The sequence below is a fragment of the Macaca mulatta genome, chromosome 4 (assembly GCF_049350105.2).
Source record: "Macaca mulatta isolate MMU2019108-1 chromosome 4, T2T-MMU8v2.0, whole genome shotgun sequence".
NCBI classification, from domain to species: Eukaryota; Metazoa; Chordata; class Mammalia; order Primates; family Cercopithecidae; genus Macaca; species Macaca mulatta.
Window position 1 is genome coordinate 179,466,119 of NC_133409.1, and position 26,034 is coordinate 179,492,152.

Consider the following 26,034-nt stretch of genomic DNA (forward strand, 5'->3'; position numbering starts at 1 on the left):
TCCAGGAGGAGGTTTGGTTCTGCTCCTGGCTCTCACGTCACTTTGGCATGTGATGTAAGTCTTCACTCGCAGCCTCATGTATCAAAGAAATCAAAAAAGAATCAGGAGAGAAACAGCTGTTATTAAAACCTACTCTGCTGGCCCCAACCCAAGGTCTCAGGAAGAAGACAACAATACACAGAGCCTACAATGAAACTGGTGTCTATGGAAGCAGGAAAGAATCACATGCCTGCTAGAACACGTTCTGAATGGGCTGACTCCACTATGCTTTCAAAAGGAAGCTCTTACCATGGTAACTGCGTCACTGTGGACACTGAGCAACCGCAGAAAAGACAGAGGCTAAGCTCCTGTTTCCTTCCAGGAAATAGAAAAAATTGTCTCATGTGTGTTTCTGGAGGATTCTTTTAACAATTTTGTTAAGTTTATACCTTCCTCACCATGGAAATCCAAATTAATAAAAGTAAAAATGTTCCAATTTTTTACACACCAGGACTTAGAGATGTATCTGTTTATGCACTCAAATGAGATGGCAAGCGAGCAGTTTGCTGACGAAGGACTTCTTTCAGATGGTGTCATCCATAGTTGCCATTGGATATGAGTTATCAGTTAAGATTCTTAGTTGTAGCAACAGAAACCAATTTTGCTATTTTAAACAAGACGGGGATTGATTAAAAGGACATTGAGAAGCTCAAAAATTCTCTTGGTAGGATGGAGAGCCAGGCTTGGAAGTAACGCACCCAGGAAATCCCTCCCCTACCCACTCCAAATAATGCCACCAGTGATGCCGCAGGGCATTGCCAACACTAGCGGCACTCCTGACATTGGACATCACCAGACTCCAGCTGCAGCTGCAGCCAGAGCCGCTATCAAGACTGCCTGCGGAAGCTGGACATAGCTCCTGGCTCCTTCACTAGCACGGATTGTGTACCACCTCTATTTCTATATGCTATGAGCTTCTTAAGCAAGGCTTGGCATAGGTGCATATGATTGGTGGAGCTTACATAATACGCCCATTCTGAATTGCATAGGAAGCTGAAAAAGTGAGCAATTGGCATCAATAGCTTTGCTACCAGGAGTGTGCTCTGCTATTTAAGGTAGCGGATTCCATAAACATAAGAAAACGAATTCAAATCAAGTGAGAATGCTTCTGGCTGCAAGTAATAAAATACCCAACTAGGCTGGGCACAGTGGCTCACGCCTGTAATCCCAGCACTTTGGGAGGCCAAGCTAGGTGGATCACTTGAGGTCAGGAGTTCAGGATGAGCCTGGCTAACATGGTGAAACCCCTGTCTATACTAAAACACAAAAATTAGCCAGGCATGGTGGTGCATGCCTGTAATCCCACCTACTCGGGAGGCTGAGGCAGCAGAATCCCTTGAATCCCTCGAGGTGGAGGTTGCAGTGAGCCAAGATCGTGCCACTGCATGCCACAAAGTGAGACTCCATCTTAAAAAATAAAATAAATAAATAAATATCCAACTAAAATTGACCTAATAAGAATGGCTTATTTTCTCACATAATGAGAAGTCCAGGAGTAGGTGGTTCCAAATTTGGTAAATTTAGTGACAAAGAATATTCTTAAAGATCCAGATCCCAGCTGGGCACAGTGGCTCACACCTGTAATCCCAGCACTTTGGGAGGTCAAGGCGGGTGGATCACCTAAGGTCAGGAGTTTGAGACCAGCCTGGCAAACATGCTGAAACCCTAGCTCTACTAAAAATACAAAAATTAGCCGTGCATGATTGTGCATGCCTGTACTCCCAGCTACACAGAAGGCTGGGGCAGGAGAATCGCTTGAACCTGGGAGGTGGAGGTTGCAGTAAGCCAAGATCATGCCACTGCACTCCAGCCTGGGCAACAGAGTGAGATTCCATCTCAAAAAAAAAAAAAAAAAAATCCAGATGCCTTCTATCTTTTTGCTCCACCATCCATAGAGCACAGACTTTTGCCTTTAGGCTTAGGTCCTTATGGTTAGGAGATGATGGCCACAGCTCTAGACATTACAGCCTCACATATGCAAGTTCCAAGAGTCATGTTTCTCTTTGCACATCTCTTTTTATCAGCAAAAATATGATCACCAGAGTGATATAGAAAGAGTTCCCTTGTATCTCACTGACCAGGAATAGGCCATGTAACCTTCCTAATTGCAGAGGAGACTGGTGAATGGAATACTTGACATTTCAGCCTCCATAGTGCAAGGTAGACTCTGCCAAGAAAGACCAAGAATAGGTGAGTCTCTGTTAGTAGGAAACCAGTAGGGCCTGCTGTTGCCACCATTTTTAGAACTGCTGGAAGACTGCTAGGTGGATATTATGAAGTGAGATTACCACTAGACTTCATCCTGCAGGAAAATGCTGATCTTTCAGTAGCATGTGCCAGGTGTGCTTTGTTGGGAAGGATTCTGAAACTCTGTCTGGGCTCAGCAGGAAAGAGTAACATCATTGGTTAGTGATGACTGCCATGGGCATGGGAAAAGGAATGGTCTCCATGCGGGCCACAATTGGCAAACCCATTGTGGAGAGAGACCAGCCTGTTTTGTGAACTTCTTCATTTCCTTGCAGAGCATTTTTGTCTGGTTTTGGAGGGCTGAGCACACCAGGGGAGTTCCAGCAGGGACCGCTGTGGGCCTGGAGCTTCTGTGATGCCTTACCCAAACACCACCATCCTGCATTGTTCTTTTCCTGATGTCGATTGTCTCTTTGGCACACTTTTCCAGCCAAAATGATTGACACAAATCCTTGGCCTGTGAATAAATGCTGGTGAGTACCAGCACTGGCCGGGGGCGAGGATCAACTGTGTTATGGGAAGGCCCAATATTTTCTTCAAACGCTTACTTCACCTGTAACAGCCACTCTTGGTGAACTTGCTCTTATCTCATAGTTTTTGCTCCTGAGATCTAGGGATATTTGGTTGAGATCTATATATTTCAGGGTAAGATACAGCTGTGTCATTTGGCCCTTCTTCAAGCATGTAACCACACACAAAAAAATATTAATAGTAAACACTCATTACAACCACAACCACTGCCACCACTAATGATAAGTAACACAATAGAGTAATCTTCACAACAGCCCTCTGAGTTGGTCAACCTGGGTAATAACAGTAGCTAACTTCATTGAGTAATCACAGCCTTCCAGTCACTGCGCTAGGTGTTTACGTACATTCATTTAATCCTTGCCAAAACACCCCGAGGGTATTGTTGTTTTTTCCATTTGTCAGATGAGGACATTGAAGACTAAAGAATTTAAGGAGCTTCCCCAAGGTCACATAACTTGTAAATGGCAGACACTAGATTCAAATGCAGGTCTGTCTTTACTCTCAGGTTGAAGCTTCTCCCCTCCTATCCCAGTGCTCCTTATTGTTATGTTTTCATTTTAGTGTAGTATTATTTCCTTTTTGGTAAACTGAGGAAACTGAGGTATAACGATTGGGAGTGGTTCCTCGATGGCCACCCAGCTGGTAAAGGACAGAGCCACCTGGGAGCCTCCGGAGGCTTCTTAATCCACAACCCCATGGGGTGAAGACAGATGATTGCTGCTGCAGAAAAGTAGGGGTACGCCTTTCCGGCGGTGACAACCTACCCACACGAGAACATGCCTCTCGCAAAGGATCTCCTTCCTTCCTTTCCAGAAGAGGAGAATAGGAAACACAAGAAGAAACGCCTGGTGCAGAGCCCCAATTCCTTCTTCATGGATGTGAAATGCCCAGGATGCTATAAAATCACCACGGTCTTTAGCCATGTACAAGCGGTAGTCTTGTGTGTTGGCTGCTCCACTGTCCTCTGCCAGCCTACAGAAGGAAAAGCAAGGCTTACAGAAGGATGTTCCTTTAGGAGGAAGCAGCACTAAAAGCACTCTGAATCAAGATGAGTGGGAAACCATCTCAATAAACACATTTTGGATAAAAAAAAAAAGTAGGGCTGCAGCTGTAGAGAAGTTAGGGGATTGGGGTACAATAGCTCAATTGCCTAATCCATCAGATGCCTTTGCTGCCATATTCAAGCTTCCAAACAGAATGCCATGTAGCACAGCTTAAAAGGGCAATACACTAGAAGGCAGATATAGCCGGACTGGTTTCTTGGTCAATTAATTGACCTCTCTGAGCCTCAGTCTCCTCTTCGGGAAATACAACCAACTTTATAGAGTCATTGGGAGCATTAAATGAGATAGCTGCTGGAACTAAGCACTTCATGCCTGACGCTTCAATGCACCCACCATCCTTTGCTGTTGCCACAGGTCTGTCTTTTTTTTCTTGTATCCAGAAGGTTTGTACTTATCACACCCTAATCAGGAAATGTTTCAGGACGACAGTGAGTCCTGGTCATGGGTTTTTCCCACAGGGATTGACCAGAAGCCTGGACACTTTCACTGTTTTTTAGTGAATGCATCTTTCAAGGCTTTAGGCCTTGTAAAACAAAACCATATTGCATTAGAGTCACGTGTCTTGGATGGTGAGTGTGAGCTGACAATTGCACCTGTTTGAAAGCAGAGATCACTTCTTACGTATCAGAGGATCTCAGACTCAAGACTTTGCTTGGTAGATGGAGATAAAAAGTCTAAGTGACCAGCAGTGGTTAATAGGTAGCCAATTTTTATTCATTTATTCTCTTGAAAGTGCATTTTGAGATTTTCAGACAAGAGCTACAATTTAGTCATGCTGTATACCAGACTGCTGTTCACTTAAGAAAATGTCCCTCGTGGTTGCCTACAGATAGCAATGTGTGGGCCCTCCATTGAGTGCTAAAGTCACCACTTCTGGACAATAAGCTCCATGAGGGTAGGAACGTTATAGCCTACTCCACAGTAGGTGTGCTAGTAAATGGTGATGTTGGATGTTGCTGGCGGTTGAATGAATGGGTGGGTGGATGGATGCATGGATGGATGGTCTCAACTTTTTCAAAAAGGAGATTCTGTAGAACAAAGACACCATAAGAACAAAAGTAGATTGCCACTTCCCTCTGGGTTTTTGGCAAAAATTTTCCACCACAAGTTACGTAAGCATATACGTAAAATGAAAAACTGGATGAAGGAAGTGAGCCTATTGGATGACATTAGTCCTGGCCATAGCCAGCCACCACAGACAGAAGACTCTCCCCAAGCTCCAGAGTGGGCCACAGCCACAATGGCAGCCATGCCACTTCAGCTTTCCGTGATGAGCTCACACTTACACCCACAGTCTCCCTTCCTAGGTTAAGAAGGAAGTGGCACCAGAAGTCAACAATTTTATGTTTTTCTTTTTTGCCTGTACAAATGGAAGAAGCGTGAAACAAAAATTCCCCCTAAATCCTACAACGGCCTTGGACAATTAGTAACAGCTTCTTTTGAAAATCCTACCGACTTCGCATAAAGCCACCACAAATGTTTTTAATAACAATTTGGAGGGCAAAAGAGAGCAGTGACTTACAAAGGAGCTGCTGTGTGCCATGCACGGGGGAGCTGGTTTTACAGGTAGTGTCCCTTATCCTCAAAATAGTCCTGTATTGTCATTCATGTTAAATGACGGAAGTAAATGGGTCACATGACTCACCCAAATTTGTAAAAGTAACAGATTCAAATCTAGCTCTAAAATAAAATATCAGGTTTCAGTAAGAAATATTCAGGTGAGGTAATAAGAAAGTTGAAATAGAGTGCTGGATGGATTAGCACATTTACATCTTGCATAAACCATGAATAATACAATGATCACGTACGTTTTTGTTTTGATTTACTGACCCACGTTCTGTAGGTCATGTGCTTTAGGTTGTTTTTGTTTTTTTACTACTAGAAATAAATTTGAGCCAACATATCTACAATCTTATCTGACTCTCTTATAATCACCTCAGATGTTTCCCATAACATTTACCATTCAGCGTTTCCCAAACTGGTGCCTTCTGGCACACTTCTCACCGAGGTATTATAGAAGGGGAATTGAAAAAGTCTTGCATGCACAAATTTAAATTAAACAGAGGTAAGCAAAAGTACAGATTTATTTAATGCCAAACTTTCCAGTTTCCAGAATCTTTAACTGTTAATGTGTATAAGAAATTGTCGACTGGGCGTGGTGACTCATGCCTGTAATCTTAGCACTTTGGGAGGCTAAGGCGGGCAGATCACCTGAGGCCAGGAGTTCGAGACCAGCCTGGCCAACATGGTGAAATGCCGTCTCTACTAAAAATATAAAAAATTCGCCAAGCGTGGTGGTGGGTGCCTGTAATCCCAGCTACTCGGGAGGCTGAGGCAGGAGAATTGCTTGAACCGGGGAGGTGGAGGTTGCAGTGAGCTGAGATCACATCATTGCACTCCAGCCTGGGCAACAAGAGTGAAACTCTATGAAAGGAAGGAAGGAAGGAAGGAAGGAAGGAAGGAAGGAAGGAAGGAAGGAAGATTAATAGTCAAGGGGCATGCAGTATACAGCATTGCTCAAACTTATTTGAACTCAGAATCTTTTTTTTTTTTTTTTGTACCATGCTTATGAACAACTCCAAAAAGAGTAGGCAAAACCTTGACTACACAGATTTGTGTTTCACAAGCTCAGCCCTAGAAGCTGCCATCAGATGAACCGTGAGTCTGTTCTTGGTGCCTGGCATTAACTTGGGCCAATTCAGCGTCTGAGAGTCCCAGACTGGCTAGGTTCATCTTACCTTCCAAGCTACTCTATTAATGCTTAATAATAACTTTTCATGGAAAGTACTTCAAAGTCTCAATTTCTTTCACCCACACACCAGGCCATCATTAGCCATTGACATGTTGATTTTCCATTGAGAGCAGGGGCCATGTCTTGCTCACCTTCCTGTCACCTTGGTTAACTCATTCGTGACTGTCGAAATGGTCCTCAGATGCCTGCCCATCTCTCCACACACACGAGGCAAACACTTCTATCTCCAATTGACCATTAACAAAACTGAGGCACAAAGTGAAAGTTAGGAAGTGGCACAACCAAGACTAGAACTCACAACTTGGGATGCCGAGTCATGAGGTCATTCTGCTAAAGGCGTGCTGGTCTACGGCTCTAAATTGTTACTGAATAGTATTCTAAAAGGAAAGAAGATTAAGATTAAAATTTTAAAAATGACCACATTGGATTCTTGCTGCTCTCACCTCACAAGACTATCTGAATAGCCCAGAGGTTAGTTGCTGCAGGGCTGAAGATGTTAACAAGCAAAAAGAATGAAACTAACTCTTTCACAACTGGACAAATGAGAACAGTAAACAGGAACCCATCCTGCCACTGCCCAGGGAAACACATGCATACTGAAATCGCTCCTCTGTGGACCATCAAATGAAACTTGCCCCTGCAGGCGTACTGTTTAGAACTGTGCCAGGTTGTTACCCAGCTGACCCAAATCCTACCATCCAGTACTCAGTCCTTTGCCCGTTAACTAGGTCTTAGGGGAGTAATATTGGGGATAGAAAATACGTTATAAATTTGATTTAGGGAAATGTTATCCTATGTGCCTTTGCAGCATGCAGGCACAGTTGGGGGCTATTGAGCCTTATTGCTGAGGGGCTGTGAGCCCTACAATGGTTGCCTTTTCCCAAGGTTCTTTATCAAAGTTCCCGAGCTGGTCTGCATAGAGGAAGTGTAAAAGGCTTTCTAGTAGTTCAGTTACTGCTCCTAAACCCAGCAACGAAGGAATGGGATCAACACTGGGCCATAGCCCTAGTCAAAATATGATCCATAGAGCTAAGATGTTGAAACTCAGAAAAAACACTGCTTAGACTAAGTATTATTTTGATAAAATACTTTCATGTTGGAAAACCTAGAATTAAGAGCATTTCCAAGGGAATGTGTTTACTCCACACTGTGAGTTGCCAGCAGCAGGAAAGAACCACATAATTTCCATGAGGATAAGAGAAAAGTTCACCTGGGCGGAGTCATTTCAACATTCCCATTTACTCAGGGAGATCATCCGGAGAAAGTTCAGATGAAGACTGAAGTTCAGATGAGCCTGTGCTCACAAATGATCAACGAACCCAGATTTGGAGTGTTTAGTAACAGAACTTAGTCTGGAGTGTGTGTAATGTAAGTCAGCAGGTCTGAAACTTAGGCTGTCTGGACCACCACCTCCTCGCAGAGGTGGTGACGCTGGGCCTGCCCTGCTTACACAGCTGAAGAGTATCACTGGGAAGGGAGTGGGCTCTGAGATAATCCAATCCAGTGCTTCCCAGCCTTTAATGAGAAATGGTAAACCAGTGCAAGGAAGAGCATGGATTCTGGAGTCAGATGGCCGTCCAGTGATGGAATCCTGGCTCTGCCATTATTAGCTGAGTTGAGCAAGCTCCCTGAAAACTCTGTGACGTGGAAATTACAACACATGGTAAGCACACAAAACAGCACAGAATGCATTCCACAAATGGTGGCTCTTGGCCGACCCAGACTCAGTGAGACGCAGCGCTGCCCTGGCCCCAGGCTTTACAGGGCCCCAATCTAGCCCCTACCCACTGGAGTGAGGACGTGCCCACCTGGAGCTCGTGTGTCTTTCTGTAGACCACATTCCAGGTAACTGGGACCCCAAATTTCCTGCCCAAGATGCTCTGTTCTCACTTGCAGGTCCTGCATGAAGGGATTCCTTAGGCTCTGTCTTCCTGTGGAGCACCATACTGCAGGTGACACCACCCTTGGGCCTGAGGGGTGAAGACGGGCAGCTGTTGTGAGTCATGCATAGAGCTTGGGCATGTGGTCTAAGCAGGCCAAGCCTGTGCGTGAGAGCCCACTCAGGAGCTGGGGTGAGAAGAGGAGGGGGCAGGCCAGAGGCCAGGAGCTGGCATGTCCTGCACTGCTACACACATGTGCTATTAACCTCAAAGTGCCCAAAAATTTTACATTTGAACCTTGTCTTCAGGTCATTATGAAGGTATATTTGCAAAGGCAGGAGGATATGGACATATTTGTCAGTTTGGCGAGCAACTTTTACATATTTAAACCTATGGTGTGTGGGCCTCCAAGTGCACTCTTGCCTGGTACCCCACAAATGTTAGGGGCAGAACTGACTACCACAATTGTATATATTTTTCACTGCATCAGCCACTCTATGGAAGATCCCATATTCTACCATGTTGAACACTAACGTCTGCTCTTTTCCAAGAGTCATATTTACATGGCTTCATTTTTATGACGAACGAATGAGAAATTTTTATGGCTTCTAAAAAATTTCATTTTTAGAGGCAGGGTCTTGCTCTGTCGCCCAGATTGGAGTGCAGTGGTACAATCATAGCTCACTGCATCTTGGAACTCCTGGGTTCAAGCCATCCTCCTGCCTCAGCCTCCTGAATAGCTGGGATGACAGGTGTGCACCAGGCCCTGCTTCTTATGTTTATTCTTTAAGGGAAGTTCAAAACAAACCTAAAGGAACAACAGCCTGCGGGCCGCTGGACATCACAGTGTAGTTCTTCGGGGCATAGAGGCTTGTTTTAGAGTCAGTGCTGCCTTCGGAATGCTCATGTTGGCCCCTCAGAAGCAGAAGTTGATTGATTCCTGCTTCAATGATCAGCCACTAATGAGGCTCAGCTACTCCCTCATCTCAGCTTCTCTCTGTGTCTTTCTTTAGATTTTATCAAACACATATTTTTATGTAGCTTCTCATGTATTTCTTCTTTTTTGCCCAGTTTAACAGCTAAAGTATGCATTCCTTGAGAGTCGAGGCTATGTCTAATATCTCTGTTTCTGGCATAGAACTGAACACATAAGCATAGCTTAGGAATATTTGTTAACTGGATCATCAAGGTGTCTGACAGGACCAAGTAAGTTTGGTTTCTAACATAACCTGGTTTTAGATGTTCTGAATTCTTCTAAAAATAATACATTTGAAAACAACTCTTTATTTCAAACAGGGGTTTATCTCTGACTCTAAAACTGGTGGATTTCAAAGTACTTGGTTTCTTGACCAGGTTTTTAAGGTGGTCCATTTCTTTATAGACACAGTCTTCAAGCAGCTTCCTCAAGGGCTTGAATCTCCATGATGAGTAGAACCCGGTGTATTCAGTTTTTAACTGATACATAATAATTGTACATATTGATGAGGTACATGTGACATTTTGATTTGTGCATATGATGTGTAATAATCAAATTAGAATATTTAGGATAACCATCACTTTAAACACTTATCATTCTCTGTGTGTCCTTGACACAAGTAATTTCTCTTTCAGAAATTAATCCTAAGGAAACCAAGCAGAGTCCACCTGTAAGCCCAGGATCACCGGAGGCACGACATCTGCTGTGACAAGCAGTCATAAAAGTATGTTTTTAAATAAATTCCAGCTCCACGGGAAAATTCTCACAATATAATATCAAATTAAAAAGCAGGATATAATATTATCTACAGAATATACAGTATAAACCCAAGTGTGTAAGGAACACACACAACTACATTAAGACGTTAACACAGTTGTCATTTGTAGCTGTGGAATTCTGAGCGATTTTATTTTCTAATGCATCTTTGTCACATGTGTGAATATATTTCAAAAAGTTTTTTCAAAAAATAGGAAATTCCAGTTGGGTATGGTGACTCACGCCTGTAATCTCAGCACTTTGGGAGGCTGAGGCAGGTGGATCACTCGGGATCAGAAGTTCAAGACCAGCCTGGCCAATGTGGTAAAACCCCGTCTCTACTAAAAATACAAAAATTAGCTGGGTGTGGTAGCATACGCCTCTCATCCCAACTACTGAGGAGGCTGAGGCAGGAGAATCACTTGAACCTGGGAGGCAGAGGTTGCAGGGAGCCGAGATCACACCACTGCGCTCCAGCCTGGGTGACAGAGAGAGACTCTGTCTAAAACAACAACAACAACAAATAAAAATAGGAAATTCCATGAACAAAATTAAAAGTGAAAAATGACACCAAAGAAGATTTTTGCAAGTGAAAAGTGACACCAAAGAAAAATCTTGCAATATACATGAGTCATAAGGTTGCTATCACTAATTTATAAAGAACACACATATATCGAAGAGCAAAATAGTAACACTTACATAGAAACATGGTAAAATATCTTGGGGCAGAGATCAGCTCTCCACCGAAACCTGCCTCCCCTTCTCTGCAGTCCTGGCCTTGTGCTGGGTCAGCCTGCCCAGGACACTATGTTTTCCGTGTCTCCTGGAGTTTGGTGTGACTTTGAGGTTCAGCTCTTTGCAGTGGATTGTGACAAAAGTGGGGTGCACAAATTTTATGTCTGGCCCAAAACCCTAGTAAGCAGGCTATAAAACAGTGAAATTCCATTTCCAAAACTTAGTACATAGTGTATAGTGCTGTCAGCACTTTACTGATACGAGCTCATTTCATCCTAGCAACAACTCCATGAAGCAGGACAGAATCCCCCCACTTGAGAGATAAAGAAAGCTGAGGCTAGAGACAAAGTTCACTCTGTGGCATGTGGTATATTTATGTGTAGAAACGACCTGAAATGTGATACACACTAAAACACTACGGTGGTTATTTCCGGATGTTCTGACTACAAGTACTGTGTGTACATACGTTTTCTCAACAAATATACAATCTATAATTATACATGTGAAATTTTTAAATAGTAAAAAAATTTAAATGACAGCAAAATAATTGGAGTTTTACGGACCATCAATTGCACAATTTAAGACGGTCAGCCAGGGCTGGGCACAGTGGTTCACGCCTGTAATCTCAGCACTTTGGGAGGCCGAGGTGGGTGGATCACCTGAGGTCATGAGTTCCAGACCAGCCTGGCCAACATGGTGAAACCCTCTCTCTACTAAAAATGCAAAAATTAGCAGGGCGTGCTGGCAGGCGCCTGTAAGCCCAGCAACTTGGGAGGCTGAAGCAGGAGGACTGCTTGAACCCAGGAGGCGGATGTTGCAGGAAGCCGAGATTGCACCACTGCACTCCAGTAACTTTAAGAGGAGTAGATTACATGTAAACCATCCCCATCTCCCTACTTCTTTTGGTAATTCTAAACACACACACACACAAACTCAAATACATTAGTCCGTTCTCATACTACTGTGAAGAAATACCCGAGACCAGATAAATATAAAGAAGAGAGGCGTAGTTGACTCACAGTTCTGCATTGCTGGAGAGGCCTCAGGAAACTTACAATCATGGCAGGAGGCAAAGGAGAAGTCTATACCTTCTTCAGAGGGCGACAGGACAGAGTGAGGGCAAGCGGGGGAAATGCCGGACGCTTAGAAGACCATCAGATCTCGTGAGAGCTCACTAACTATCACAAGAACAACGTGGGGGAAACGACCCCATGATTCAGTTACCTCCACCTGGTCTCACCCTTGCCACTTGAGGATTATGGGGGTTATAATTTGAGGGGAGATTTGGGCGGGGACACAGAGCGAAACTGTATCCTCAAGTCCGAAAGCTTTGAAAGGAGGACAGAAGAGCTGACAATCACTGGGAGGTCACAATCCACCCTGACCCTTCTGTCCGTCTAAGTGATAAGGAACTCTGCCCCATTTTAAACCATCCTGCCTCCCAAAGGCTCCCACAGCGTCTTAGACACGCAACAGAAGGTGCTCGGAACTGGATATTCCTTGGCATGACAAAGTCAACAGCACCGCTGCCGGTCAGAGGGTGACTATGGTGAATGAACGGTGCTACCTGTCACGGGAAAAGACTGGGCACTGCTCTGTATGACGGAACGTGACCCTCTGACTCACATCCAGTTGTGATGGGGAGGCCTACCCACCTGGGCTGCCCATGCAGGCTGCTGAGCTCGTGACAGACGCGCCAATCCTAGCAAGTTCTAAACCAGCAAACTTTTTCTGTAAAGTGCCAGAGACTGAATATTTTAGACTTTCAGGCCATGCAGTCTCTGTTGCATCCCTGCCTTGTAGTGTGAGTGGGATATGGCTGTGTCTCATTAAAACTCCCTCCCTTTTTTTTTTTTTTTTTTTTTTTGAGACAGGGTCTCGCTCTGTCACCCAGGCTGGAATGCAGTGGTGTGATCTTGGCTCACTACAGCCTCCGCCTTCCAGGTTCAAGCAATTCTCCTGCCTCAGACCCCTGAGTAGCTGGGATTACAGGCGCGTGCCATCACGCCCGGCTAAATTTTTGTATTTTTAGTAGAAACGGAGTTTCAGTGTGTTCACCAGGATGGTCTTGATCTCCTGACCTTGTGATCCACCTGCCTTGGCCTCCCAAAGTGCTGAGATTACAGGTGTGAGCCACTGCGTCCGGCCAATAAAACTCTTACAGCTGGGCATGGTGGCTCACGCCTGTAATCCCAGCACTTTGGGAGGCGGAGGCAGACAGATCACCTGAGGTCAGGAGTTCGAGACCAGCCTGACCAACGTGGCGAAACCGCATCTCTACTAAAAATATTTAAAAAATTAGCCAGGCATAGTGGCACATGCTACCTAGCTACTCAGGAGGCTAAGGCACCAGAATCACTCGAATCTGGGAGGCGGAGGTTGCAGTGAGCCGAGATCGCTCTACTGCGCTCCAGCCTGGGCAACAAGAGCAAAACTCTGTCTTAAAAAAACACAAATGGCCGGGCGCGGTGGCTCAAGCCTGTAATCCCAGCACTTTGGGAGGCCGAGATGGGCGGATCACGAGATCAGGAGATCGAGACCATCCTGGCTAACGCGGTGAAATCCTGTCTCTACTAAAAAAAAAAAGTACAAAAAACTAGCCAGTCGAGGTGGCGGGCGCCTGTAGTCCCAGCTACTCGGGAGGCTGAGGCAGGAGAATGGCATAAACCTGGGAGGTGGAGCTTGCAGTGAGCTGAGATCCGGCCACTGCACTCCTGCCTGGGCGAGAGAGTGAGACTCCGTCTCAAAACAAAACAAAACAAACAAACAAAAAACCACAAACAAAAATGAAAACTCTTTTTACAAAAACTGGCCGGACAATTCATCCACCTAACCAAAAACAACGAAACTGGCCAACCCGCCATGGTTTGCCACACTGTGATGAACTTGTGCCCTTGCACTCCAGATGTGGCACCTGGATCAACGGCCCCAGCCTCTCCTGAGAGCGAGTCAGAAACGTGGAAATCACGCCCCTCCCCAGACCTGCTGAGTCAAGATGTGCATTTGAAGAAGATATGCAGTGATTGGTGTGCACATTACAGCGTGAGAAGTCCTGGCATAGAGCAGGTGCTCAAGCCCGGCCGCTCCTGGGTGTCACCTGGGGAGGTTTAAAAACGTACTGATGCCCAGAGATTCTGACTGATTTGGTACTAGGTAGAGTCCAGGCACTGGGAGTCTGGAAAGCTTCCAGGATTCTCATATATGGTCAGAAGTGAGACTCGATAGAGATGGTCACCTGAACATACCCAGTGGTGACTCAATGATGAAAAACACGCCTATCAGAAAGACTCAGCAGCCCTGGCTCGGCTGTCGAGATGCCCATTTGTTTATACCTTGCCAGGATGCAGGCCTGCACCCAGCCCCGGGGAGGGGCCCCTGCCCACTCGTGGTCTCTTGAGTGGGTTCTTGTGTGGCTTTCACAACCAGGCCACAGAGGACAGAGAGTCCTGGGAGCCAGGCCCAGCCATGTGCAGAGCAAGAAGCTGGGCGCTGTGATTTAGCTCCTGGAGAACATGGAAGTACTTAGATGTCATTGATCCAGAAAGAACGGATGACTGTGAAGTCAGGACGGATCATGTGATCAGAAAGCCTAACCCTGAATTTCACCACAGAACATATTTATAAAAGGAACAAACACGAAGCTGCTGCACGCCAGATGGAGTTCTTTAGAAATTTCCTGGGAGGAGGGCGGGGGTGGGCAGGCATCACAGCACATGCTGCCGTGGATCTGTTGGGGGGACCACCAAAGGCGAGGCATCCGTGAGAGCTAAAGATGCATTAGGAAACAGAATGCCACTTGTGCAGACTCTGGCTGTGGCACCGGGAACTGAGGACGGCAACGCACCATGGGAGTGGTATGCAAACCTGCTCCCAGGAAGCCTGAGGGTGAACTCCTGGGCAGCCTAGAGGGGTTGGAATCAGGAATCCCCACTCCGTCTCTCCAACCCAAAATCTGCACCCCACTCCCGAAAAACTACCATGCACGAGTGCAAAGGAAACACATGGTTCCCCCATTCGCCTTGTGATCACGGCAGCCCCCTTTGTTGCCCCAGCTCCTTCCACACTGGCAGAGAGTCCGACCTTTCAGGCCTTCTTCAACCCAGACACACCTTTGGGCCCTGAAATCAGATGACTAAGCCTCTGACTAAGCTTGCTCAGCCATCAGGTCCCATCCACAGATTCGACTTGTGTTTATTTTGGGGAGTCAGCTTCGTTCTTTCACAGATTTTGGGTGCAGATTTTGGGGTCAATGTTCACAGTGTGAATATTTAAAATTTCTGGCCACAGCATCATAATTAGTCCAAAGCGAGGGCTCAGATGTTCATATCTTGGGAGACTTATCTGGCCTATTATTCCCCAAGTCTGGGGAAGGGGTGGCTTGGAGACTTTGGACAGGAAGTTAGGGTCTGTCCTCTGAGATTGTTTGGCATGGGAGACCTAATCGGAACAAAAAGATAGGCGATTCTACATTGTATTGTCCAGGGAGGGATGGCAGGCATGCCCTGGGCAGCTCCGGGCAAACCAGATATGTGGTCACTCAACCACACCCTGCCACCACGCCACGTCGCCATGTCCTTTGGCAGAATGTTGAGATTCGTCGTGCCTTGTTTGGTCGAGACAAAGTGCACTCGGCATCCACGCAAGCTTCACAGCACGTACATTTCTCTAACAGGCCACCACAGCCTTACTGTATCACGTCCGTTGTGCCATACAGAAATTACTCCATTTTTCTTCTACATCTTCCTTCTCTATAGTTTTGTTTATACGAAACTAATGGTAGTGCCAGGCCATTGTCCTTTGAAGGGATGAGGAAACTCTTCTCACACACAGCTCAGAAAATGATGTACACAGCAAAGACCCACGTTGGAGGCCTCTCAGTATACATTTGTGCTGACGCAGGCTGCACTTAGGAGCCATTTAGATATGTAAAAATGCTCTTTTCTAGTGTTTACAAGATACCATGAATCAGATTGCCTCATGTGGTGAAAAGGGCAGAGTAAATGTCCCCAAATGAACGGTTGTTAAATAATTGTGTAGGGAGATTTGCTGTAGGGAGATTGAACAGCCCAGCTCTTGGGACAAGCTGGAGATATGAACCGTTTGCAGGCAGGCGAATGTTTACTAGGTTTAAAGGGCAGGAGGTGCAGCTAAACAGCTAGAGAAGCACTTGTGTGATATGCCACTGTAGAAATGCTTCCCTAAAGGAATGATATCTGGGACCACTGATTAAACTGGGAAATTAAAAAGTAAGTTTCATCCATTTATTTGCTATATGGCCTTGATGACGATGCCTCGCTTTCCTCAGCTGTAGAGTTTGAGTAATAGTAGCAGACCCAGCCCTGAGGGGTACAATCAGATCATGCACGCAGGACGGTCTTGGCATGGTGCAGGGCACGGGGCACACTGGAAGGGCTTGGTAAATACCAGCTGTTAATAGTGTACCATTTAATGACTTCCTCATGATCAGTCCCTCCAAATGCGTGAGAGTGACACCTGCTTCAGCCCTTCCCTGGAGGTGCTGTCTGTTGTCGATCACTGAGCCCCTGCGTGTCCAGGAGTTTGGAGAATCCACAGAAATCCTATCCAAGGGGCCTCTTCATTGCCGTGGCTCCGGTTGTGCTGCTCTGGGGCCTGAGGCCTCTCGTAAGTCACAGACCTGCATCCAGCTCCCTGTGTCGGCCTTCGCCCCAGTGTCCCCAGAGACCTCAACATCTGCATATGCCACACTGGCATCATCATTTTTTCTCCCCAGTCTCTGCTCACCCCTGTGGCACCCTGGCTTCCCACCATCCTGGCAGGAAAACTGCATATAAATTGCTTCTACTCACTCTCCTTTTCTCTCTCCCTTGCTTTTCTCTCACCAGCAGGTCTCCGGGTTGCCAGGGGTTCCACTTCCTCCCACCTGCCTCTTTCAGACTCCCCGCCCAGAGCCCTTTAACACTGACTGCCAGTGCAGGTGCTGGTGTAAGAAGCTGGGACTCTGCACACCCTGTGGTCCACGGCTCCTGCAGCATGGGGCTGATGCCACCTTCATAGGACTTCCACCCAAGCTTGCAGCCTTGAGGTGCTGCCTCCTTCCCCGGCCTGCTCCCCACTCTCTCACAGGTAGGTCTCCCCAAGATTAATTCCTTGATAAAGCTCTTGCTTGTGAATATATGTCTCAGCGTCTACTTCTGGTGCACCCGACCTCAGGCACCTCATGCTCTAAGCAGACAAGTCTACACACCATCAGCTCAGTGCGCTCTGTTCTGTCTCCACTCCATGAGATCCGCCCCTCTGAAATGTTCTTCCTTGCTTTTCTTGCTGCTGGGCCCACCGATACTCAAGGCCCCTTCCAATGGTGCACTGAAGGAACCCTTTCCCGGTTGGCTCACCCTCCCTCTGGCTTCAGCTGAGTGCAACTGGGCTGTGTGCTGTCCATGACCTGAGGCCCTGGGCGTCGGGTCTGCACCCAGCGCTGGCCTTGCTGTGTCTGGTAGGGAAGGCACGCGTATCCCTCCACCCTACCTGTGTACAAAGGTAAGAGCATGCTCAATTTACTTTGCATCTTCTCTTTGTCAAACTCCTGGATCATTCCAGTTGCTCAGCAAACCTCTTTTTTCAGCCCTGGTAAGAGTCAGGGCTGAAATTTCCCATGTCCCACCCAGTAAGGCTGTGGAGACCGTGAAAACATTGTGGTGCATTCACACCGGTTGATACTGGCCACGTGGCGCCTCCCCAGCACCCCTAGATCTCTCCATGAGCCCACATTTAAAGGGTGACCTTGTCACAGCAGAGAGCTTGGGTACCTGCTCCAGCATCTCAGCAAATGGCCAGTCCAATCCTTCTGTGCATGTGCCTGGCATGTTGTTAAATATTTTGTGGTATAAGTTCTATTTGTGTTGATAGTTTCAGGTAAGAACAAACAAAAGCAGACAGCACCATTACCGTGGAGATCTCCAGGGCCAGCGCACAGCGACCTGTGCTTCTTGGCCCTTTCCTGGTCAAATCAGCCCTGGTACCCTGGCAGATGAGATTCAGATGCTCAGCACCCCCACAGCAACAGTGAGGCAGCTCTGGCAACAAGCAAAAATGGTGGGCGGCAGCCTCCTGGGCACAGGAGCGTGCCAGGTCCGTGACAGTAGGGAAAGAAAGCTTTCTACCTAACGCCTCCTCTCCTCCAGGACAGTCCAAACAAGTGTGGTCTGGACCCAGAGCATTGGAAGGAGTCTGCCACCAGCCAAACGGCAGGCTGTTGCCCCTGCTGAGCAGCCCTGGAGAGGCTGGCACTTCACATGCAGCATTTTTCCAGGTCATGCCAAAGTTGAGATCTTTTTCCAAGCAGGGCACAAAGGATTCCTACTTAGTGCTTTAAGAAGGAAATCATCGCTGTTTACCTTCAAATGCAGACACCCTGAGTAATTTCAGGCTGGTTTGGACATGCAGGATTTGAAGCAGAGCACAGCAAAGCAGTTTATAGAATTAATCAGGATATGAATGAGTGCAATTTGTTAGATACCGCAATATTGCCTTTCATGCTAATTTTTAAATGGCAGAGGCCATCAGGGGCTGGTGGGGACCAGTGTTCAGTGTCCTGTTGCTAGGAAGAGAGGGATAACGTCATAGTCTGCAGTCCTGGGCATTTTGGGGCCTTATATTGATTGTGCAAATCTCAGCAGGTTTGGCAGGACAGGACTGCTGGTGTCCCCAGCTGTGGAAAGTTTAAGAAATCAAGTAGGCTGGGCGCAGGGGTTCACACCTGTAATCTCCGCACTTTGGAAAGCTGAGGCGGGTGGATCACCTGAGGTCAGGAGTTTGAGACCAGCCTGAACAATATGGTGAAAACCTGTATCTACTAAAAATACAAAAATTAGCCAGGCATGGTGGTGCACACCTGTAATCCCAGTTACTTGGGAGGCTGAGGCAGGAGAATCGCTCAAACCCAGGAGGTGGAGGATGCAGTGAGCCAAGATTGTGCCACTGCACTCCAGCCTGGGCAACAAGAGCGAAACTCCGTCAAAAAAATAAATAAAAATAAATAAATACGTAATCTTTGGCTGAATAAAGAATAAAACTCTATACACACACCCACTGTCACATACACACATACAACACACATACACCCTTTATAAGGGGCACATGCTCTGAAATTGTGTAAAAATAGTATGAACGAATTGATGTGACTGTGGCTTCAAAGGTAGATGAGTTCAGTTATGAGTTGGAATTTTCTTCCTGTCGGCTGAAGTGGGTTCACTTGAACAAATACCGCATTTGCAGTCAAGAAAGACCTACATTTCCGGCCGGGTGCGGTGGCTCAAGCCTGTAATCCCAGCACTTTGGGAGGCCGAGACGGGCGGATCACGAGGTCAGGAGATCGAGACCATCCTGGCTAACACGGTGAAACCCCGTCTCTACTCAAAAGAATACAAAAAACTAGCCGGGCGAGGTGGTGGGCACCTATAGTCCCAGCTACTTGGGAGGCTGAGGCAGGAGAATGGCGTAAACCCGGGAGGCGGAGCTTGCAGTGAGCCCAGATCGTGCCACTGCACTTCAGCCTGGGCGACAGAGCGAGACTCCGTCTCAAAAAAAAAAAAAAAAAAAAAAAAAAAAGAAAGACCTACATTTCCATCACAGGTAGGCAGCCTTGGGTGAGATGAACAAACGCTTGGCACATGCCGAGTCTATCAGCATTTAGTCATACATGTAGTTACACAGCCTTGCTGATTTCATCTCAGTTTGTTTTCCTGGAAAGGACCTTGAGCTGCTGCATGAAAATTACATGTTAGTGGTGGGAAAAAGAAAACAACACAAAAGTGGCTTTTCTTGACTCGCTGTCAGCAGTGGGAGGGGTGCGGTGGAGTTGGAAACCATTTCTCCTGTGGCTGGCAATTGCCACTTATAGATCTATTTATTTGGAGGGAAAAGAGCTGACACAAAAGGCTCTCTCTGAAATTCTGTGCGTAGAACAAAGCGGCACACGGCGAGATGTAGAATTCCATTAGAGGACAGCCCTGGCACTCGCTGTCCTTCACAACGACCACCCCGTAGGCCCATGAATAGAAGCGCCAGCCACCCACAGCCTCGGTGCCCGGCAGCGTGTCTCCAGGAAGGAAAGGCCCGGGCACAATGCATTTCTCTCAGGTTTGGCTCAGCTTCCCCGGGGTTTGCACCACCACAGAGAAATCTTCTCCTCCAGGGACCCACAGTTGGGGAGCCCACTCCATGCTGTCGCCCCTTCCTGTCCCTCTGAAACATTTCTTCCTCCCACTCATTTCTCCTAGATGATATTTTAACTAGTATTTTCTTGACATTTTAAATAAACAATTAAATACAATCTTGAGTTTCAAGTTCTCTTGAGCAAAAATATTCAGTGCCTCAAACTCAGCAGAGGCAAAAACACAAACTCACCGACGTCTCCCACATCCCCTCCTGCACTCCCTACTTGGGTCAGAGGTGTCTGCAGAGTGGCGAGTCAATCTCACAGCCCCTGCCTGTGGGCTTCTCCCAGGTCCCTGCATCTTCCTGTTCCCTGTCCTGGCCCCTCTCCTCTGTTTCCACTGCCATGCCCTGAGTACACAGCCTCTGCCCGCTCTCCTGCCCCAGCCAGAGACTGTCCCCAGCAGTGCCTCCTCCACACCACTGCCAGGTGTCCACCAGGACAGGTCTGCCCCTGCCACCCTCACCCACCCCAACAGAGGGTGGGTATGCACACACACATCCAACACACACACAACATACACACCCAACACACACAACATACACACCCAACATACACACAATTCACACAACATACCCAAGACACATCCCAACACACAACACACAATACAACACAGCCAACATACACAACACACACCCAACACACACCCACAACACACACCCAACACATACCCACAACACACACATGCAACACACACAACTCACACACAATACATCCAACAAACACACTGTATACCCAACAACACATACCCCAACACACAAAACATGTACACAACACAGCCAACACACACAACACACACACAACCCAATCAACACATCACACAACACACACATAACACACAGCCACAACACACACACCCAACACCCACACAACTCACACACAACACATACACAATACACACACAACACATCCAACACACCCAACACACATGCAACACACTTTGCACAACTCACAACACCTACCTCATACACACACAACACACACATAACACATCCAACACACACAACGCATACCCAACACACAAACACAACAAACACAACACAGCCAACACACACAACACACACATCCAACACACACACAACACAGCCAATACACACAACACATACTCAGCACACACAACCAACACACATTCACAATACACACCTAATATACACCCAACACACCCAACACACACAATACACATCCAACACACACACCACACATACACATACCCAACACATATACACACAACACATATGCAACATACATCCAATACACAACAAAAGCACCACCCACACACATACCTTACACCCCAACATGCACACCCCAATACACACACACCACACACCAACAGGACCACATCACACACAAAACACACACATACCCAACACACACAATGCATCCAACACACACCTGCAACATACACTCCCCCAATACACACACAACACACACATAACACATCCAACACCCATGACACATACTGAATACACATACGCAACAAACAGAACACAGCCAACACACACAACACACACATCCAACACACACACACAACACATCACACAACAGAGTCAATACACACATCACATAACACAAACCCAACACACACACATAACCAACACACATTCACAACACACACCTAACACACACACAACACACACACCCAACACACACAATACACACCCAACACACACACCACACACATACCCAACACATATACACACAACACATATGCAACATACATCCAATATGCAACAAACGCACCACCCACACACATATCTTACACCCCAACATGCATACCCCAGTACACACACACCACACACCAACAGGACCACATCACACACAAAACACACACATACCCAACACACACAATTCACCCAACACACAAATGCAACATACACACCCCCAAAACACACATTTCCCAATATACACAAGACATAATCCATTCAACAAGCACAGCACATGTATCCAACACACACATAGCACATACATTCCCAACACACACAATACCCACAATACATCCAACAAACACACACCAAACCCGATAACACACAACATACACACAACACACACGACATATACAAGACACATACAACAATACACCCAACATATTCAACACACACATACATACACACACACACACGCTCCTGTTGGCCCCTTATGATGTTCAGAATAACACCTCTAAGCCATCCCAGCCTGAAGTACAAAGCCCGCCACAGCCCAGCCCTCTCCAAAGATGACACATTTAGGGACTATTTGAAATAAACTATCACTTGCAGTCAAAAGACGTTTTCAGTGGAATATTTTGTGGTCGTGTTTATCTGTTCTGTAGGCAACAACAAAACATATACACACACACACACATACACATATATACGCACATACATACACACATACACATATGCATACACACATATGCATATACCCATATACACACATACATACAAACACACACACACACACATATATGCAGATATACATGCATGCACATATACACACACGCGCACACACGCACACACATATGAAGTATAATACATCTGTGTAGGGAGAGAAGGGGAAATTGTTCCAAGGTGGGCTCTCTGCCCTTGTAACTTTGGAGTGGAGGAAGGGGTGAGGTTCCCATAGGATCTAGACACTGATGCAGAGACTACTAGCTCACAGTCGCCATCTTGGTTACAACTCATCACATCAGCTGTAATCCCTGATTTATCTATCTGTGACTGAATGAAGAGTCTTCCAGGGCAGGGGTCACGTCTTCATCTGCGTGTACTGGCTGGTTAGCGCAGGGTGTGAGCTGGGCTTGAAACCCCTATAATCTATACGGAACCAGGATCTGACAGCTCTCCTGTACTGGGGAATGGAATGGGGAGTGATGTGGGTTGTGGTCCTTAGTAACTTGGGTGTGAGCCTCCATAAACTTGCATTTGCAAATAGCTCCTAAAAGTAACTTGCGGTAAGCTTCCAAAACCCTTCAGGCAGAATGCTTTTTGGGCATGGGGGTGCTCCTTAAGCCAATCCACAGCAATGTGGACTTCTTGGAGACACTGAAGCAGGGGCAGGCCTAGGGGAGTTGGCTGGAATCTTGTGATGGAATTTACAGTCTTAGAAAGGCCTGATTGTCCCTAAAATATCTTCCCCTACTAAACTTGTCATCACATCTGAAATCCTCCCTCTGGTTGTGGCTGTGATTCTCAGCCCTAGCTGCACCTTAGAGGCACCTGCAAAGCTCAAGCCGGACACTCGAAGCTTCCACCAAAGATTTGAGTTCCATGGTCTGGGGTAGGACCTGGGCATCAGTTCTTTAAAAGCTCTCCAGATGATTCCAAGGGGTGGTCAGGACTGAGACCCCCTCACTGACACGCCAGGAGCCACAGAGCAGCGGGTCCTCTTCTTTATGTTTCTCCACTTGCATTCATGAGACTGTTTCAAGAGAGTTCCTATTACTGAGCTGCCAATGGTACCTGCTTCCATTTTCATTTTAAAATAATAAATGTATGCAATAATTATTTCAAGATTGTCCCCTTAGAGCTTGCTGCCTGTAAGTACTCACGAGTGAGGCCATGTGGCCCTCAACAGAGGAAGGCTCAGATTTTGCCACTCAGTTTGCTGAGTACAGACAGGGGGAGTACTTCTGACAGTCACAGAATTTTATATTCTTTTTGTCTTTTTTTTAAGACCCAGGGTCTTGTCTGGTCTTGAACTCCTGGCCTCAAGTGATCATCGTCCAGACATTATTCTTAGTCTTAGTTTTATATGGATTAATTCATACCCAAAATGGACATTGGCTAAATAAATAACGCACTTGAAATGCTGACATTTATGAAGAAAATAATGATTATGTTATTTTCCGATTATATTAAGTATTCCTCAAATATTTTACCAATTGCATTCATTGAATTGAAACTCTTAAAGGACATCAGTCTCTGGTGTCTCAAAATCTTGTCTAAAAGAGAAAATATAGTGATTCTTTTATCCAATTGCTTTTCTGTTTATTAAAAATAAAACTCCACAAGAGACATCTCTCTTAGCACTTTCAGACAAAATATGAACATTTTAGAGAACTGAGTTTATGACCCATTCTTGATGCCCTAAGGATGATTCACTTCAAGCTGCATTTTACCATTTGTTGTTTGCTCATCAAACACAATATAACAGGTCATTTTAAGAATGGTTTGTCAATGAATTGTGCTTTCTCATGTGAAAGTGGGGCACGGTGGCTCAGGCCTGTAATCCCAGCACTTTGGGAGGCTAAGGTGGAAACATCTCTTGAGCCTAGGAGTTGGAGGCCAGCCTGGGCAACATAGTTAGACAACAAAAATTCAAAAACAAAAATCAGCCATATGTGGTTGTAGCTACTCAAGAGGCTGAGGCAGGAGGATCCCTTGAGCCCAGGAGTTTGAGGCTGCAGTGAGCTATGCTCGCAGCACTACACTCCAGCCTGGGTGACAGAGCCAGACCCTGTCTCTAAAAAACAAAAAAAGAAAAAAAAAAAAAACAAAAAGAGGCCAGGCACGGTGGCTCACACCTGTAATCCCAGCACTTAGGGAGGCTGAGGCAGGTGGATCACCTGAGGTCAGGAGTTCAAGACCAGTCTGGCCAACATGGTGAAACCCCGTCTCTGCTAAAAATACAAAATTAGCCGGGCGTGGTGGCGCATCCCTATAATCCCAGCTACTCAGGAGACTGAGGCAGGAGAATTTCTTGAACCCAGGTGGCAGAGGTTGCAGTGAGCTGAGATCATGCCACTGCACTCCAGCCTGGTTGACAGAGCGAGACTCTGTCTCAAAAAAGAAAGAAAGAAAAAAATGTGAAATTTGTCAGAATCAAGATGGAGTCACTTGTGTCAAACCCTGACAAAATGGAGCTGGGTAAAACCATGAAGGAAAAGTTTTCATACACAATTGTCTGGTAACAAAAATTATCACAAAAAACTCTGCCCAAACCAAGCCACTGCAATCTTACACAAAAAATAATTCTGCAAGGAAATCTGCTCAGCAACTGCCTTGGACTGATACCACCCTTGTTATTGATCCATGTAGTCAAGGATAATTGTTTCAACACACCTTGTGTAATCCTCTTCATTTTCCCTTAAAAACACTTGTCTTCCCGTCCCTCCCTGAATATGCCCATCGCTTATCATGGCACACATATTCAGCACTGTGATGCCCGTTCCTAAATACACTCATTGTCTTCGGAGAATCCTCCTCTGTTTGTTATTCAGACTCACACTCATATAAACATTCAAGTAGGTTAAATAGCACAAACCACCCATTAAATGAGAAAAGTGAGAATGCATCAAACAAATTACAATCATCATTAATATTACATTCGAAACACTTTGTAAGACATCCTTTAATACACTGATCTAAAATAAGCTACTAACATTAAGATGAGGTGTGCTCAATGGCATGTAAAAATAATGCTTTTTTATTTTGAAGGAGACTTTTCATATTATACATTGTGTGAAAGAGGTTCATAGACCAAACACTTATGGGAAACAGCCTCTTTCCTTTAACTCGATTATTGGAATCACACAGTAACTTGTTAAACAGAGACTTTGGGTTTCCACCCAAACCCACAAAACAGAGTATCCAAGAGAAATGCCAGGCCCCTCTATTTTTGTTTGTTTGTTTGTTGGTTGGTTGGTTGGTTTTTTTTGAGACAGAGTCTTGCTTCTTCACCTAGGCTGGAGTGTAATGGTGTGATCTCGGCTCACTGCAACCTCCACTTCCTGGGTTCAAGCAATTCTCCTGCCCCAGCCTCCCCAGTAGCTGGGATTACAGGCATGTGCCGCCATGCCCAGCTAATTTTTGTATTTTTAGTAGAGACGGGGTTTCACCCTGTTGGCTAGGCTGGTCTTGAACTTCTGACCTCAAGTAATC

General features: G+C 46.1%; 1 pseudogene; it reads left to right on the forward strand.

The window, feature by feature from the left end:
• Positions 1–3,559: 3,559 nt before the first annotated feature.
• LOC100428069 (small ribosomal subunit protein eS27 pseudogene) lies at positions 3,560–3,913 on the forward strand (annotated as a pseudogene).
• Positions 3,914–26,034: the final 22,121 nt, after the last annotated feature.